The sequence below is a fragment of the Carassius gibelio genome, chromosome A4 (genome assembly GCF_023724105.1).
Source record: "Carassius gibelio isolate Cgi1373 ecotype wild population from Czech Republic chromosome A4, carGib1.2-hapl.c, whole genome shotgun sequence".
Taxonomy (NCBI): Eukaryota; Metazoa; Chordata; class Actinopteri; order Cypriniformes; family Cyprinidae; genus Carassius; species Carassius gibelio.
This window is the reverse complement of record NC_068374.1, coordinates 17,034,193-17,050,476: the sequence shown is the minus strand read 5'-3', so window position 1 is coordinate 17,050,476 and position 16,284 is coordinate 17,034,193. Positions and strand designations below refer to the sequence as shown.

The 16,284-nt window shown below is 44.3% G+C and overlaps 5 non-coding genes across 5 annotated transcripts; 3 read left to right on the top strand and 2 right to left on the bottom strand.

Annotated features, from left to right (window-relative positions):
• Positions 1-12,565: 12,565 nt before the first annotated feature.
• trnal-cag (transfer RNA leucine (anticodon CAG)) lies at positions 12,566-12,648 on the top strand. The gene has a single exon. It is a non-coding gene; the product is annotated as a tRNA-Leu (tRNA).
• Positions 12,649-13,853: 1,205 nt separating this feature from the next.
• Positions 13,854-13,927, bottom strand: trnam-cau (transfer RNA methionine (anticodon CAU)). The gene has a single exon. It is a non-coding gene; the product is annotated as a tRNA-Met (tRNA).
• A 96-nt stretch (positions 13,928-14,023) lies between these two features.
• trnal-cag (transfer RNA leucine (anticodon CAG)) lies at positions 14,024-14,106 on the top strand. The gene has a single exon. It is a non-coding gene; the product is annotated as a tRNA-Leu (tRNA).
• A 1,205-nt stretch (positions 14,107-15,311) lies between these two features.
• trnam-cau (transfer RNA methionine (anticodon CAU)) lies at positions 15,312-15,385 on the bottom strand. Its single transcript has one exon. It is a non-coding gene; the product is annotated as a tRNA-Met (tRNA).
• A 96-nt stretch (positions 15,386-15,481) lies between these two features.
• On the top strand, positions 15,482-15,564 carry trnal-cag (transfer RNA leucine (anticodon CAG)). The gene has a single exon. It is a non-coding gene; the product is annotated as a tRNA-Leu (tRNA).
• Positions 15,565-16,284: the final 720 nt, after the last annotated feature.

The following is a 16,284-nucleotide window of genomic DNA, read 5'->3' as shown; positions in this document are numbered from 1 at the left end:
TAATGCAGAATGATAGTTAAAGGCAGTTCATCATTGAATTCAGTTATGTCATCTCTGTTCAGTTTAAATAGTGTCTGTGCATTTATTTGCAATCAAGTCAACGATAGCGCTGTAGATGAAGTGACCCCAACTAAGCAAGCCAGAGGCGACAGCGGCAAGGAACCGAAACTCCATCGGTGACAGAATGGAGAAAAAAACCTTGGGAGAAACCAGGCTCAGTTGGGGGTCAGTTCTCCTCTGACCAGACGAAACCAGTAGTTCAATTCCAGGCTGCAGCAAAGTCAGATTGTGCAGAAGAATCATCTGTTTCCTGTGGTCTTGTCCTGGTGCTCCTCTGAGACAAGGTCTTTACAGGGGATCTGTATCTGGGGCTCTAGTTGTCCTGGTCTCCGCTGTCTTTCAGGGCAGTAGAGGTCCTTTCTAGGTGCTGATCCACCATCTGGTCTGGATACGTACTGGATCCGGGTGACTGCAGTGACCCTCTGATCTGGATACAGACTGGATCTGGTGGCTACGGTGACCTCGGAATAAGGCAAAAACAGACAAATATTAGCGTAGATGTCATTCTTCTAATGATGTAGAAAGTACGGTGTTATGTGAAGTGTTTCCGGTTCCAGTTTACCTAATTAATGCAGCCTAAAAATCCTTTAACGGATTTGGATATTAAAAGCATATTAGTATGTTATGTGTATGCCAGGTTAAATAGATGGGTCTTTAATCTAGATTTAAACTGCAAGAGTGTGTCTGCCTCCCGAACAATGTTAGGTAGGTTATTCCAGAGTTTAGGCGCCAAATAGGAAAAGGATCTGCCGCCCGCAGTTGATTTTGATATTCTAGGTATTATCAAATTGCCTGAGTTTTGAGAATGTAGCGGACGTAGAGGAGTATAATGTAAAAGGAGCTCATTCAAATACTGAGGTGCTAAACCATTCAGGGCTTTATAAGTAATAAGCAATATTTTAAAATCTATACGATGTTTGATAGGGAGCCAGTGCAGTGTGGACAGGACCGGGCTAATATGGTCATACTTCCTGGTTCTAGTAAGAACTCTTGCTGCTGCATTTTGGACTAGCTGTAGTTTGTTTACCAAGCGTGCAGAACAACCACCCAATAAAGCATTACAATAGTCTAACCTTGAAGTCATAAATGCATGGATTAACATTTCTGCATTTGACATTGAGAGCATAGGCCGTAATTTAGATATATTTTTGAGATGGAAAAATGCAGTTTTACAAATGCTAGAAACGTGGCTTTCTAAGGAAAGATTGCGATCAAGTAGCACACCTAGGTTCCTAACTGATGACGAAGAATTGACAGAGCAACCATCAAGTCTTAGACAGTGTTCTAGGTTATTACAAGCAGAGTTTTTAGGCCCTATGATTAACACCTCTGTTTTTTCTGAATTTAGCAGTAAGAAATTACTCGTCATCCAATTTTTTATGTCGACTATGCATTCCATTAGTTTTTCAAATTGGTGTGTTTCACCGGGCTGCGAGGAAATATAGAGCTGAGTATCATCAGCATAACAGTGAAAGCTAACACCATGTTTCCTGATGATATCTCCCAAGGGTAACATATAAAGCGTGAAGAGTAGCGGCCCTAGTACTGAGCCTTGAGGTACTCCATACTGCACTTGTGATCGATATGATACATCTTCATTCACTGCTACGAACTCATGCTAATGCACTTCCACTGATGCCAACAAAGTGTTCAAGTCTATGCAAAAGAATGTTGTGGTCAATTGTGTCAAACGCAGCACTAAGATCCAATAAAACTAATAGAGAGATACACCCACGATCAGATGATAAGAGCAGATCATTTGTAACTCTAAGGAGAGCAGTCTCAGTACTATGATACGGTCTAAATCCTGACTGGAAATCCTCACATATACCATTTTTCTCTAAGAAGGAATATAATTGTGAGGATACCACCTTTTCTAGTATCTTGGACAGAAAAGGGAGATTCGAGATTGGTCTATAATTAACAAGTTCTCTGGGGTCAAGTTGTGTTTTTTTTATGAGAGGCTTAATAACAGCCAGTTTGAAGGTTTTGGGGACATATCCTAATGACAATGAGGAATTAATAATAGTCAGAAGAGGACCTATGACTTCTGGAAGCACCTCTTTTAGGAGCTTAGATGGTATAGGGTCTAACATACATGTTGTTGGTTTAGATGATTTAACAAGTTTATACAATTCTTCCTCTCCTATAGTAGAGAATGAGTGGAACTGTTCCTCAGGGGGTCTATAGTGCACTGTCTGATGTGATACTGTAGCTGACGGCTGAATGGTTGCAATTTTATCTCTAATAGTATCGATTTTAGAAGTAAAGTAGTTCATAAAGTCATTACTGTTGTGGTGTTGGGAAATGTCAACACTTGTCGAGGCTTTATTTTTCATTAATTTAGCCACTGTATTGAATAAATACCTGGGGTTATGTTTGTTTTCTTCTAAAAGAGAAGAAAAGTAATCAGATCTAGCAGTTTTTAATGCTATTCTATAGGATATGCTACTTTCCCGCCAAGCAATACGAAATACCTCTAGTTTTGATTTCCTCCAGCTGTGCTCCATTTTTTGGGCTGCTCTCTTTAGGGTGCGAGTATGCTCATTATACCATGGTGTCAAACTGTTTTCCTTAACCTTCTTTAAGCGTAAAGGAGCAACTGTATTTAACGTGCTAGAAAAGAGAGAGTCCATAGTTTCTGTTAAATCATCAAGTTGTTCTGAGGTTTTGGATATGCTAAGGAATTTGGATACATCAGGAAGATAACTTAAAAAGCAGTCTTTTGTGGTAGAATTGATGGTTCTTCGATACTTGTAACAAGAAGTAGAATTTACAATTTTGGCTATATGAAGTTTACACAGAACTAAATAATGATCTGAGATATCATCACTTGGCTGAATAATTTCAACACTATCAACATCAATTCCATGTGACAGTATTAAATCTAGAGTATGATTTCGACAATGAGTAGGTCCTGAAACATGTTGTCTAACACCAATAGAGTTCAGAATGTCTATAAACGCTGATCCCAATGCATCTTTTTCATTATCGACATGGATATTAAAATCACTAACTATTAAAACTTTATCTGCAGCCAGAACTAACGGATGTAAAATCACCAAACTCTTTAATAAAGTCTGTATGGTGCCCTGGTGGCCTGTATACAGTAGCCAGTACAAACATAACAGGGGATTTATCATTAACATTGGTTTCTCTGGATAATGTTATATGAAGCACCATTACTTCAAACGAGTTATACTTGAAGCCTGCCCTCTGAGAAATCCTGAAAACGTTGTAATAAATTGAAGCAACTCCTCCCCCTTTGCCTTTTAAACGCGGCTCATGTTTATAACAGTAATCTTGGGGGGTGGACTCATTTAAAATAATGTAATCATCAGGTTTTAGCCAAGTTTCTGTCAAACAGAGCACATCTATATTATGATCAGTTATCATATTATTTACAAAAAGTGTTTTCATAGAAATGGATCTGATATTCAATAAGCCAATCTTTATCATTTGTTTATCCATATTGCATTTGTTTTTTATTTGTTGAACCTCAATTAAATTGTTAATCTTAACTTGGTTTGGACGTTTTTTGTATTTTCTAGTTCGGGGAACAGACACTCTCTATAGTGTGATATCTAGGTGAAAGAGTCTCTATGTGCTGAGAATTAACTGACCTCTGTGACGGGAGGCAGCTAGCAGACGGTCGGTGTGGCGAGTGGGGCGGGGCCGAGAGGCATGGGAACGAGGAGTGAGGCCAGGTGTAGTGATTGGAGATGAGCTACACCTGCGCCCCACCGCCGGTCTTGAGTCCCACGTAGGAGATGGAAGGATATAAAACTGGAGTGACGACCGTGAAGGACGAGAGAGGACCAGGCCTGGGATATTATTTTATGTTTGGGTTTTCATTTATGCGCACCAGTCGTCCGTGAGGGGCTGGTGCGCCGTTTTGTATTTATTTTGAATATTAAAATGATTTTTGAGTGTCGCGCCGGTTCCCGCCTCCTTCTTCCCGATGATTACGAAGTTAATATCGTTACAGTGGTGCCGAAGCCCGGGAGAAGGAGGGACGCGCTGCTGAAGATCCCTCGCCACTGTGGTGAATCCGCGGTGCCCTCGAGCTGGCGAGGTATGTGCCGCCAGGGACGCTCGAGGCGGTGGGCTGGAGCGAGTTGCCGGGGACGGGCGAGCTCGCTGCCGACCGCCCACGATATGGAGGGGCGGCTGCCGTCCGTGAGGGAGCGGAGGAGTCGGCGCCGTTCGCCAGGGGGCCGGAGCCTGCCGCCTCCGTGACGGAATCCGGAGGGGCAGGGAACGGGGGACTCCTGCCGCTGCCCAAAATCAGAGGAGCCGTCGCCGTCCACCGGGCGGCGGAGCAGTGTCGCGCCGTCCGCCGAGGGCCGTCCAGTGCCACCGCCGGGCACCGCGGAGGAGATCACCCAGCCGGTGGAGGGCCGAGCAGCAGTGCGTCTGGGAACCGGATTTTTTTTTTTTTTCCTCTCTCCCCTCTCTCGTCCTTGTCGCTCCTCCTTCCATCTCCTTTTCTCTCGCCTCGTCTGTCCTACCCCCAGGTTCCCGCAGGTCCCCGTGAGCGGTCTCCCCCGGAGGGAAGGGGGGGGGGGGGGGGAGTAGAGCGCAGTCTCGGGAGTACCCCCCGGCCTGCGAGGGGCGATGGGGGTATGTGGCGAGTGGGGCGGGGCCGAGAGGCGTGGGAACGAGGAGTGAGGCCAGGTGTAGTGATTGGAGATGAGCTACACCTGCGCCCCACCGCCGGTCTTGAGTCCCACGTAGGAGATGGAAGGATATAAAACTGGAGTGACGACCGTGAAGGACGAGAGAGGACCAGGCCTGGGATATTATTTTATGTTTGGGTTTTCATTTATGCGCACCAGTCGTCCGTGAGGGGCTGGTGCGCCGTTTTGTATTTATTTTGAATATTAAAATGATTTTTGAGTGTCGCGCCGGTTCCCGCCTCCTTCTTCCCGATGATTACGAAGTTAATATCGTTACAGTCGGTTTAGCCAGTCTGTCTGCTTCCTGACCTGGGCCCCAGTTAGTCAAGTATAAACACTAAGACTATGTGCCATATTTCTAGACAGAAGAGTGGCGCCACCCCAGGAGGGATGAAGACCATCTCTTTTAAACAGGTCAGGTCTGCCCCAAAAGCTCGTCCAATTGTCTATGAAACCTATGTTATTCTGTGGGCACCACTTAGACATCCAGCCATTGAGTGATGACAATCTGCTATGCATCTCGTCACCACGGTAAGCAGGGAGGGGACCAGAGCATATTACAGTGTCTGACATCGTGCTTGCAAGTTCACACACCTCTTTAAAGTTATGTTGATAGTTTATAGTTCAAAAATACATATACAAAGTACACTGTATAGGCTTAAATAAAATATTTACTGAGATTACACGGGAATTGCAAGTTAATTAACAATAATAAATTATTACAAAACGTGGGGACCACTTTCCTGCAAAACAGCTTTTTATAATTGCTGTTTACACAGTGAACAAGTTCTCCTGTGTAGCTACGTAAAGCTGATGGCTCAGATGACATGGAAGCTGCCTCCCGATCCTGGTTCCACCTGTGTAGACCCTCCAACAAATAAATCTGAAAGTTCAGACTGTTTGCACTGGTCCCTGTAAACAGACAACAGTTTTTAAGCAATGTTAAACACACAGACACTTAAATGTTCTTTCTTTGCATATGCAGTGTGTGTTTGACAAATACATACCTGGGATGAAACGGTTAAGGTGTAAGTGAAAGGATTCAAGAGAAGTGGAGCCTCTGGCACATTTGTAAGTCTTCAGAAGCACATCTCCCTTGGTTAGGCTCCCGGTCTCAGTATAGAGGGCAACACCAAGAGGGTCTTGGATACACTTGATGTGCTTCTTTTGGACACACCAGATGTGCTCCAACCTTTCTCTGTCCAAGAGAGGAACACCCAGAGAGTCATTGCCCTTGCTGCTCAGGAGTTCTGTTAGCAGTTGTTCAAGGATAAGGATGGTAGTCTCCTCTCCACGGGTCCTCCTCCGGCAATGTAGAGCCAGCTCCTCCCTGGTCAGATGCTTGTTTACATCTTCATTTGTCAGCGCAGGCCAACCCTGGGACATCAACAGCTCTCTCTTTGCTTTGCGAAGGATAGCGACATCAGCTGCATCCCATTCAAAGATGCATGGTGATAGCCGTGACATGAAGATGGGGTACAACTGATGGGCATCAGTTGTACACCCCAAGGCAATCCTGCGCATAAAATGCCAGATGTCCAAGCGTATCATGAGATCTGGCCAGCCCCTAAACCTGGTTTTCAGCTTGCTGTCGCTCACCTCACTGCAGCACCCACAGTCCACGTACAACACAGAAGGTGGATTTACACCAGCCTGCTGGTATCTTTTCACCAGACCGTCTACCATCATGTCAAGTCCTGCTCCTTCCTGGGCTGTCAGCACACTTATGAGCACCTGACCAAACAGAGTTGCCAATAGAGGTAAGCCAGAGCCCTGTTTCCCTTGCTGTCCCAGCCAGCTCCAGGACACATGCGAGGCTCTACACTTGGTACAGATAAGGGTTTCTGTGACCATGCTGTATGTTCTGTCAATTTCTAGAACATGCCATACCCTTTTGTGCAGACCACCTCCTGTCAGCTGATGTTGTCCGCAGGCTTGATTGGGACAGAGAACCTTAACCCTCCACAGCTTGTATGGCATCCACAGCAGAAGAGAATGACAAAAGAATCTGTCTGGAGCCTGATTGTAAATAAGTGCTGGTTGTGGGGGGTAATACCAGAGCTGGAGGTCTTCACGAAGTGCTGGCTTTCCTTTGGATCCAATTTTGAAAAGCCTTTTGCCAATCCACTTGTGACCCTCTGGTGGTATGGTCTCAGACCACAAACGAGGAAGTTGAACTACAGATGGACCTTGCAATTATGCCCCAGAAGGAGCAGTCTGTAATGGAAAAAAGACAAAACATTAAGTTTAGTAAGTTCATTTTACTTTTTAATCACTTTAAGCATTTTATTTGTATCCCTGATTACTTTCACATAAAATCATCATAATCATCATTGTATTACATGGTATTACAGTGATTATTATGACAATAAAACTGATAAATTTACATTATAAACTCATGTCATCCAAAAAAAGAACAAAATAATTTTGAAATCCTGTTGAATATGAAATAAAAAAGAATTCAGAGACTTAACAATCAATATCTATTTATTCTGACACATAATTTGTTAACATCTATACACTGTTTATCATCAATAAATCAGTATCAAGTAAACTCAATTGACATTATGGCAATAGTTTGATTGTTGTTGTTTTTTTCAGCATGAATGTGTTTTAAGGAACTACTGGTTATAAAAGTAATATTCAATTTTCATGGCATGCAAGCCTTTTTACATCTCCATTAAGTGTCTGGTGAAAGCTGATTTAATTAAATTTTTGGACCAACAGAATATGAAATTACTTACAGAGACGATCCTGCATGGCTGAGCGGGATTGGACACATCTGCAGTGGCTCTGGGGACAGGGGTTGGAACTGTAGGATCTGGTGTCTGTACAATCATGAAGTAAAATATAGATTTTGCAAATAGAACATTACAATTACTTAAAGTCGTCCTAGATTAAATCATACACTACAGTTGCAAAGTTTGAGGCCCAAAAGTTTATAAAAGAAACCTATTCTGCTCACCAAGGTTGCATTTGATAAAAAAATACAGTTAAAGACTAAAAAGATAGTTAAATTGTGGAACATTACTACAATTTAAAGTTTAAAATATGAAATATAATTTATTTATACGGTGGCAAAAACCAATTTTCAGCATCATTACTCCAGTCTTCAGGGGAAAGCACACAAAGATGAAAATCAAGGGTAAATAATCTCTAATTAACCCACACAAAGGCAGTAACACACAGACCAAGACAAACTGAACAGACTAAAATTTAAGTAGACAGACCAATGAGGGACGAATGAGTAAATTAACTAGACACAGATTAACTGAATGACATAATCAAGAGGAGACACAACCTAGGTTGAGGAACATGAGGAGAGAAAATACAAAAGTCCATAAATATGATAGGTGGTATTTTTCAGAATTAAGTTTGAAGAACAGCATTTATTTGAAATAGAAATCGTTTGTAACATGATGTTGAATAGAAATCTTTTGTGACATTAAATGTCTGAGATTTTATCAATTTAATGCCTCCTTTTTCAATAAAAGTAACACTATCTTAACATCAATAACTTTTGAATAGCAATTTATATGAAATCTATTTATAAAATATAACTTTTTTGTTTATTAATATGGTTTTCTGTTATTAAAAAAATAGTTTAAATAGTTTAATAATTTGTATAGAATGGAACATGAAATGTGTCTTCATAGAGTACAATATAGATTATGCCATTACTTACAGAGACTGTAGTGCTTTGTCTAGAGACACTAGACACTGCTGCGCTGGGCTGGTCTTCAGCCTGAGAAGTTCTCCTGGCCAAACTGAGATTTGGCTTTGCTGCAGCAATGTGAGACCCGGTAAATCTTGATTTGGTAAACTAAAAATGTGAGAAGACGGAATGTGTTATAATAGCAAGCATTACTATTTGTGTTAATATTACAATTTTAAGTAAATGCAGCATTCAAAAACACTTCTTTCTGAATGGAAGTGACGTCCGTAAGAGGAATGATTTATCAGCAGTAGTGACTCTTGATATTACTACAAAGTATTTGCATGATGGAGTAATTATTAACATGTGTACAGTTAATAATAGCCAGCGTGTATGTGGAATGTTGCATGAGATAGAGAAGGAAAAAAAAGAGCTTTAACACATGAGAAGTATTGAGAGAGATGCAATGAGGGACATGAGTCTAGCTCAGTGACCTTCAACAAAGGCAGAGCTCAGTTAAGCCCCTTTTCACACTGCACGTCGGACCCGCAATATTTCCGGAACATTGCCGGGTCACCTTCTGTGTGAAAGCAACCACGTCCCGGAATTGATTACCGAATTGAACCCAGGTTGGGGACCTAGTAACATTGGGGGGTTCGTCCCGGGACGGGCGCTGTGTGAACAAAAGCCAGATCTAATTCCGTGTCGAAGTGATGACGCGCGTTATCGCGTGACTCTTTTACCGGCTGTTTTGAAGGAAGATCATCAGTCGCGACGAAAACATATGTGCAAACTGTAATGAAGCAGAGATCAGTTAGTTACTCAATTTCCATGCTGACGCCGAGATCATTTGCTTGCTTCAGTGAAAGTATAACGTGCCTAGCGTTGTCAACTCGTACATTACACGTCACGCGCTGATGTCACGTGTCGTTACGGGATCTTCAAGGGTTGTGTGTGAAAGCACGCACATATACCGGCTCATCACTGGCAGTGTGAAAGTGCCAAATCTAGCAACCAGGGACCAATTGCAGGAACACTTTACCCCTGTATTTGCTGGAATGGCAGTGTGAAAGGGGCTTCAGAGACAAAGAGGACAATCAAAGAGTAGAGCCCAGAGATGAAAGGGAGAAAGCAGACATGTTACAATCTTCATTTATTCTTGACCATGTGACTTAAACCAAAGCTGATATATTCAAACCGACCAATCAGCAGACAACAGCTGCCCCCATTGTACAAGAGGTTTGAAAATTAGCAGGTCTCAACCAGCATCACATAGAATTCTTGCTTTTTCTTTTGTTCTTCTTACTTTCTGAACTTCCTCGAATTTGAACTGAGCTCATACTTCAGTGCTATAAAAAAGCAATTCTTACCAATGAAAATTGTGTTGCAACTCTTGCTTCCACAGGTGCAGTTGGGTGGGGCTGGGGCAGGTGCAGGGGATGAGGCTGGAGGTCAGGCTGACTCTGCTCCATAGCCTTCTTTGCTGTTTCAGCAGCATGAGGTTGTTCCACCACCTTTTGTGCTGGTCCAGTAACGTTTGAGGCAGTGGGCTGCTTAACACAACCAAAAAAATTAAATAAAAAATACATATAACAATTCAGAAAGAAAACATTTCAGTAAATAATATTAACAAAAAATACTTGCTACATTAATGTTACCTTTGGAGTGTGAAAACCACAGATGCATTTCAGCACACCTCCAAGCAAGGTTGTTTGGCCACGAGACAGCATCAGACATTTCTCAATCTGTAAGTAATATAACAAATGTAATGCACAATACAAGTGGGTCACTTAAAAGAGCATAAAATATTTTATTAAATTAATATATTAATTCATTCACTGATTAATTTCTAGGACACAAGTCAAGCTTATCTTACATATAATGTTAGAGCTGGTATCTCTCTTTAAAGGAGAGAGATACAAGAGAGAAACATTTCATACCTTCAGACCCACCTATTCATTCACTGTCCCTTCCCCCTTCCCCCTCTCAAATCTCTGAGTCTCCCAGTACACAAAATGTCTTTGATGTAACTTTTCATTAACAGTATGACATAAATCTCAAAATACCTACAACATTACATAAACATAACACAACCATCACATTACACCGTACCAATGAATGGGACCAGGTAAATGTTTGTAATGGAGCCTAATCTGTTGTTCTCTTATGCAAATACATTAAACAACTATACTAATAATGTTCGATTATGCAAGTCAACTAACACTTAAGTGTTTTTTTTCTCTATCATGCAAAGGTAACAAACACTCACTCACCCTTTGATAAATCTCGTACCACTTTTTCTGTCTAGGAGCAGGCCTGTTACCTTCATTTGATGGCCAAATTCCTGTGCTGGAAAACTTTTTTAAACGCGAAATCCATTCAGCGTCCGACATAGCTTTATGTGATTTTTGTTGTTTGACAGACATTTTTATTGACTTTGATGAAACAGTTTTGAAAGAACAATTAAAACAATTAAAATTACACTAATAATAAAAAAATAAAATACAAAAAAAAATTGCAATTAGATGATAATTTCTTAACTGTTGTCATCGGTAATATTTACTTTACTTTATACTTTATTGTCAGACTGTGTCTGAAATTTTTCTTGCATAACAGTATTTATGTTTACAACATTTAACATACATTCTACATTGACATTCACTCTAGCACGTACAATTATACATTTCATACAACATTTATACATCTGCAACACCGTCCCAATACTCTTGATCTCTGATTAGGTGTTTTTGTTCAGTGCAAGTCTGGAGAAAACAAAGAGCTTGGACAAGGAGTTGTGTGGCCTGCTCTGATCGGAAGGGTCTAATCTTCCGAACGTTGTACAAGGCAAATCTTCAGGACCGGGCCAGTGCAGCAATATGGCCTTTGAAACTTCACAAAACCTGAAGACGTTGAAGACAAGGATGAGTTTTTAGACACTTTTTGAAAAGGGTTAAAGCCTCCGCTGCTTGAATTGAGATAGGCAGGCCGATCCACCAGCTGGGAACAGTCCAGGAAAAGGTCCTTGAGAGTGATTTTGTGCCTCTTTGGGATGGCACCACGAGGCATCGTTCACTTGCAGAAAGCAAGCGTAGGTCTGCACCAGCGACTTTAGGTATATTGCTGCAGAGCCAGTGGTTATCTTGTAGGCAAACATAAGTACCTTGAATCTGATGTGAACAGCTATTGGTAGCCAGTACTAAAAATTATGAAGAGAGGTGTGACGTGGGCTTTCTTTGGCTCGTTGAAGACCAGTCTCGCTGCTGCATCCTGGATCAGTTGCAGAGGCTTGATAGTACGTGCCGGAAGACCCGCCAAGGGAGCATAGCAGTAGTCCAGTCTGGAGAAAACAAAGAGCTTGGACAAGGAGTTGTGTGGCCTGCTCTGATCGGAAGGGTCTAATCTTCCGAACGTTGTACAAGGCAAATCTTCAGGACCGGGCCAGTGCAGCAATATGGCCTTTGAAACTTCACAAAACCTCAGGAGGACGTGGCCACGTGTTACATGAATATGAGAGGGATGCTATTGCTGCCTTCATGTAGCATTAGCCAGCATGCATGCAGAATTTTGACTTCACTGTAAATAAAAGGATTGCACGGGCCTACACGCAATGTCGCTGGATGAGATTCAGGGAATTTACCTGGAACCTCACAGTTTTCCACAAAGCATCATTTCACCTGCCCTGAAGAGGAGCTGTGGCCTTTTGCCCCCAGGAGACACAGGGAAACCCACACGAAAGGGGACAGAGAACCTCACTCTTTCTTTCTAAGCCACGGGTGTCAAACTCAGTCCCTGGAAGGCCGGAGACCTGCACAGTTTAGATTCAAGCCTGATAGAACACACCTGATCCAACTAATCATGCCCTTCAGGCTCATTTGAAAACTACATGCCTTGTGTGTTTGAGAAGGGTTGGAACAACACTCTACAGGGCTCGGGCCCTAAAGGAATTTAGTTTGACACCCCTGGTCTAAGCTCTCTCAGTTATCAGAAAAAAAGAACCACCCTGTCCCGTGTGAGGCTCGAACTCACGACCTTCAGATTATGAGACTGACGCGCTGCCTAACTGCGCCAACGAGGCCCGTGGGCTAAAGGGGGCCCGAACAGAGAAAAAGTAGCTTCTAGGTCCCTGGTTTCAGGTGCGGCTCGAGCAGGCCATCTCTAGCCAGGCAAGGGTGTCAGGATGGCCGAGTGGTCTAAGGCGCTGCGTTCAGGTCGCAGTCTCCCCTTGAGGCGTGGGTTCGAATCCCACTTCTGACAGACCTATCCTTTGGCTGCAGACAGAGACTTCAGTCTTCTGCTACGTTGGGCCAGCAGGGCGTTAACTTTGACAAAACGACGCATTAGGCAAATGCTAGTATTAATTGGGCAGGCGTTGAAGACAAGGATGAGTTTTTAGACACTTTTTGAAAAGGGTTTAAGCCTCCGCTGCTCGAATTGAGATAGGCAGGCCGATCCACCAGCTGGGAACAGTCCAGGAAAAGGTCCTTGAGAGTGATTTTGTGCCTCTTTGGGATGGCACCACGAGGCATCGTTCACTTGCAGAAAGCAAGCGTAGGTCTGCACCAGCGACTTTAGGTATATTGCTGCAGAGCCAGTGGTTATCTTGTAGGCAAACATCAGTACCTTGAATCTGATGCGAACAGCTATTGGTAGCCAGTGCAAAATTATGAAGAGAGGTGTGACGTGGGCTTTCTTTGGCTCGTTGAAGACCAGTCTCGCTGCTGCATCCTGGATCAGTTGCAGAGGCTTGATAGTACGTGCCGGAAGACCCGCCAAGGGAGCATAGCAGTAGTCCAGTCTGGAGAAAACAAAGAGCTTGGACAAGGAGTTGTGTGGCCTGCTCTGATCGGAAGGGTCTAATCTTCCGAACGTTGTACAAGGCAAATCTTCAGGACCGGGCCAGTGCAGCAATATGGCCTTTGAAACTTCACAAAACCTCAGGAGGACGTGGCCACGTGTTACATGAATATGAGAGGGATGCTATTGCTGCCTTCATGTAGCATTAGCCAGCATGCATGCAGAATTCTGACTTCACTGTAAATAAAAGGATTGCACGGGCCTACACGCAATGTCGCTGGATGAGATTCAGGGAATTTACCTGGAACCTCACAGTTTTCCACAAAGCATCATTTCACCTGCCCTGAAGAGGAGCTGTGGCCTTTTGCCCCCAGGAGACACAGGGAAACCCACACGAAAGGGGACAGAGAACCTCACTCTTTCTTTCTAAGCCACGGGTGTCAAACTCAGTCCCTGGAAGGCCGGAGACCTGCACAGTTTAGATTCAAGCCTGATAGAACACACCTGATCCAACTAATCGTGCCCTTCAGGCTCATTTGAAAACTACATGCCTTGTGTGTTTGAGAAGGGTTGGAACAACACTCTACAGGGCTCGGGCCCTAAAGGAATTTAGTTTGACGCCCCTGGTCTAAGCTCTCTCAGTTATCAGAAAAAAAGAACCACCCTGCCCCGTGTGAGGCTCGAACTCACGACCTTCAGATTATGAGACTGACGCGCTGCCTAACTGCGCCAACGAGGCCCGTGGGCTAAAGGGGGCCCGAACAGAGAAAAAGTAGCTTCTAGGTCCCTGGTTTCAGGTGCGGCTCGAACAGGCCATCTCTAGCCAGGCAAGGGTGTCAGGATGGCCGAGCGGTCTAAGGCGCTGCGTTCAGGTCGCAGTCTCCCCTGGAGGCGTGGGTTCGAATCCCACTTCTGACAGACCTATCCTTTGGCTGCAGACAGAGACTTCAGTCTTCTGCTACGTTGGGCCAGCAGGGCGTTAACTTTGACAAAACGACGCATTAGGCAAATGCTAGTATTAATTGGGCAGGCGTTGAAGACAAGGATGAGTTTTTAGACACTTTTTGAAAAGGGTTAAAGCCTCCGCTGCTCGAATTGAGATAGGCAGGCCGATCCACCAGCTGGGAACAGTCCAGGAAAAGGTCCTTGAGAGTGATTTTGTGCCTCTTTGGGATGGCACCACGAGGCATCGTTCACTTGCAGAAAGCAAGCGTAGGTCTGCACCAGCGACTTTAGGTATATTGCTGCAGAGCCAGTGGTTATCTTGTAGGCAAACATCAGTGCCTTGAATCTGATGCGAACAGCAATTGGTAGCCAGTGCAAAATTATGAAGAGAGGTGTGACGTGGGCTTTCTTTGGCTCGTTGAAGACCAGTCTCGCTGCTGCATCCTGGATCAGTTGCAGAGGCTTGATAGTACGTGCCGGAAGACCCGCCAAGGGAGCATAGCAGTAGTCCAGTCTGGAGAAAACAAAGAGCTTGGACAAGGAGTTGTGTGGCCTGCTCTGATCGGAAGGGTCTAATCTTCCGAACGTTGTACAAGGCAAATCTTCAGGACCGGGCCAGTGCAGCAATATGGCCTTTGAAACTTCACAAAACCTCAGGAGGACGTGGCCACGTGTTACATGAATATGAGAGGGATGCTATTGCTGCCTTCATGTAGCATTAGCCAGCATGCATGCAGAATTTTGACTTCACTGTAAATAAAAGGATTGCACGGGCCTACACGCAATGTCGCTGGATGAGATTCAGGGAATTTACCTGGAACCTCACAGTTTTCCACAAAGCATCATTTCACCTGCCCTGAAGAGGAGCTGTGGCCTTTTGCCCCCAGGAGACACAGGGAAACCCACACGAAAGGGGACAGAGAACCTCACTCTTTCTTTCTAAGCCACGGGTGTCAAACTCAGTCCCTGGAAGGCCGGAGACCTGCAGAGTTTAGATTCAAGCCTGATAGAACACACCTGATCCAACTAATCATGCCCTTCAGGCTCATTTGAAAACTACATGCCTTGTGTGTTTGAGAAGGGTTGGAACAACACTCTACAGGGCTCGGGCCCTAAAGGAATTTAGTTTGACACCCCTGGTCTAAGCTCTCTCAGTTATCAGAAAAAAAGAACCAGCCTGCCCCGTGTGAGGCTCGAACTCACAACCTTCAGATTATGAGACTGACGCGCTGCCTAACTGCGCCAACGAGGCCCGTGGGCTAAAGGGGGCCCGAACAGAGAAAAAGTAGCTTCTAGGTCCCTGGTTTCAGGTGCGGCTCGAACAGGCCATCTCTAGCCAGGCAAGGGTGTCAGGATGGCCGAGCGGTCTAAGGCGCTGCGTTCAGGTCGCAGTCTCCCCTGGAGGCGTGGGTTCGAATCCCACTTCTGACAGACCTATCCTTTGGCTGCAGACAGAGACTTCAGTCTTCTGCTACGTTGGGCCAGCAGGGCGTTAACTTTGACAAAACGACGCATTAGGCAAATGCTAGTATTAATTGGGCAGGCGTTGAAGACAAGGATGAGTTTTTAGACACTTTTTGAAAAGGGTTAAAGCCTCCGCTGCTCGAATTGAGATAGGCAGGCCGATCCACCAGCTGGGAACAGTCCAGGAAAAGGTCCTTGAGAGTGATTTTGTGCCTCTTTGGGATGGCACCACGAGGCATCGTTCACTTGCAGAAAGCAAGCGTAGGTCTGCACCAGCGACTTTAGGTATATTGCTGGAGAGCCAGTGGTTATCTTGTAGGCAAACATCAGTACCTTGAATCTGATGCGAACAGCTATTGGTAGCCAGTGCAAAATTATGAAGAGAGGTGTGACGTGGGCTTTCTTTGGCTCGTTGAAGACCAGTCTCGCTGCTGCATCCTGGATCAGTTGCAGAGGCTTGATAGTACGTGCCGGAAGACCCGCCAAGGGAGCATAGCAGTAGTCCAGTCTGGAGAAAACAAAGAGCTTGGACAAGGAGTTGTGTGGCCTGCTCTGATCGGAAGGGTCTAATCTTCCGAACGTTGTACAAGGCAAATCTTCAGGACCGGGCCAGTGCAGCAATATGGCCTTTGAAACTTCACAAAACCTCAGGAGGACGTGGCCACGTGTTACATGAATATGAGAGGG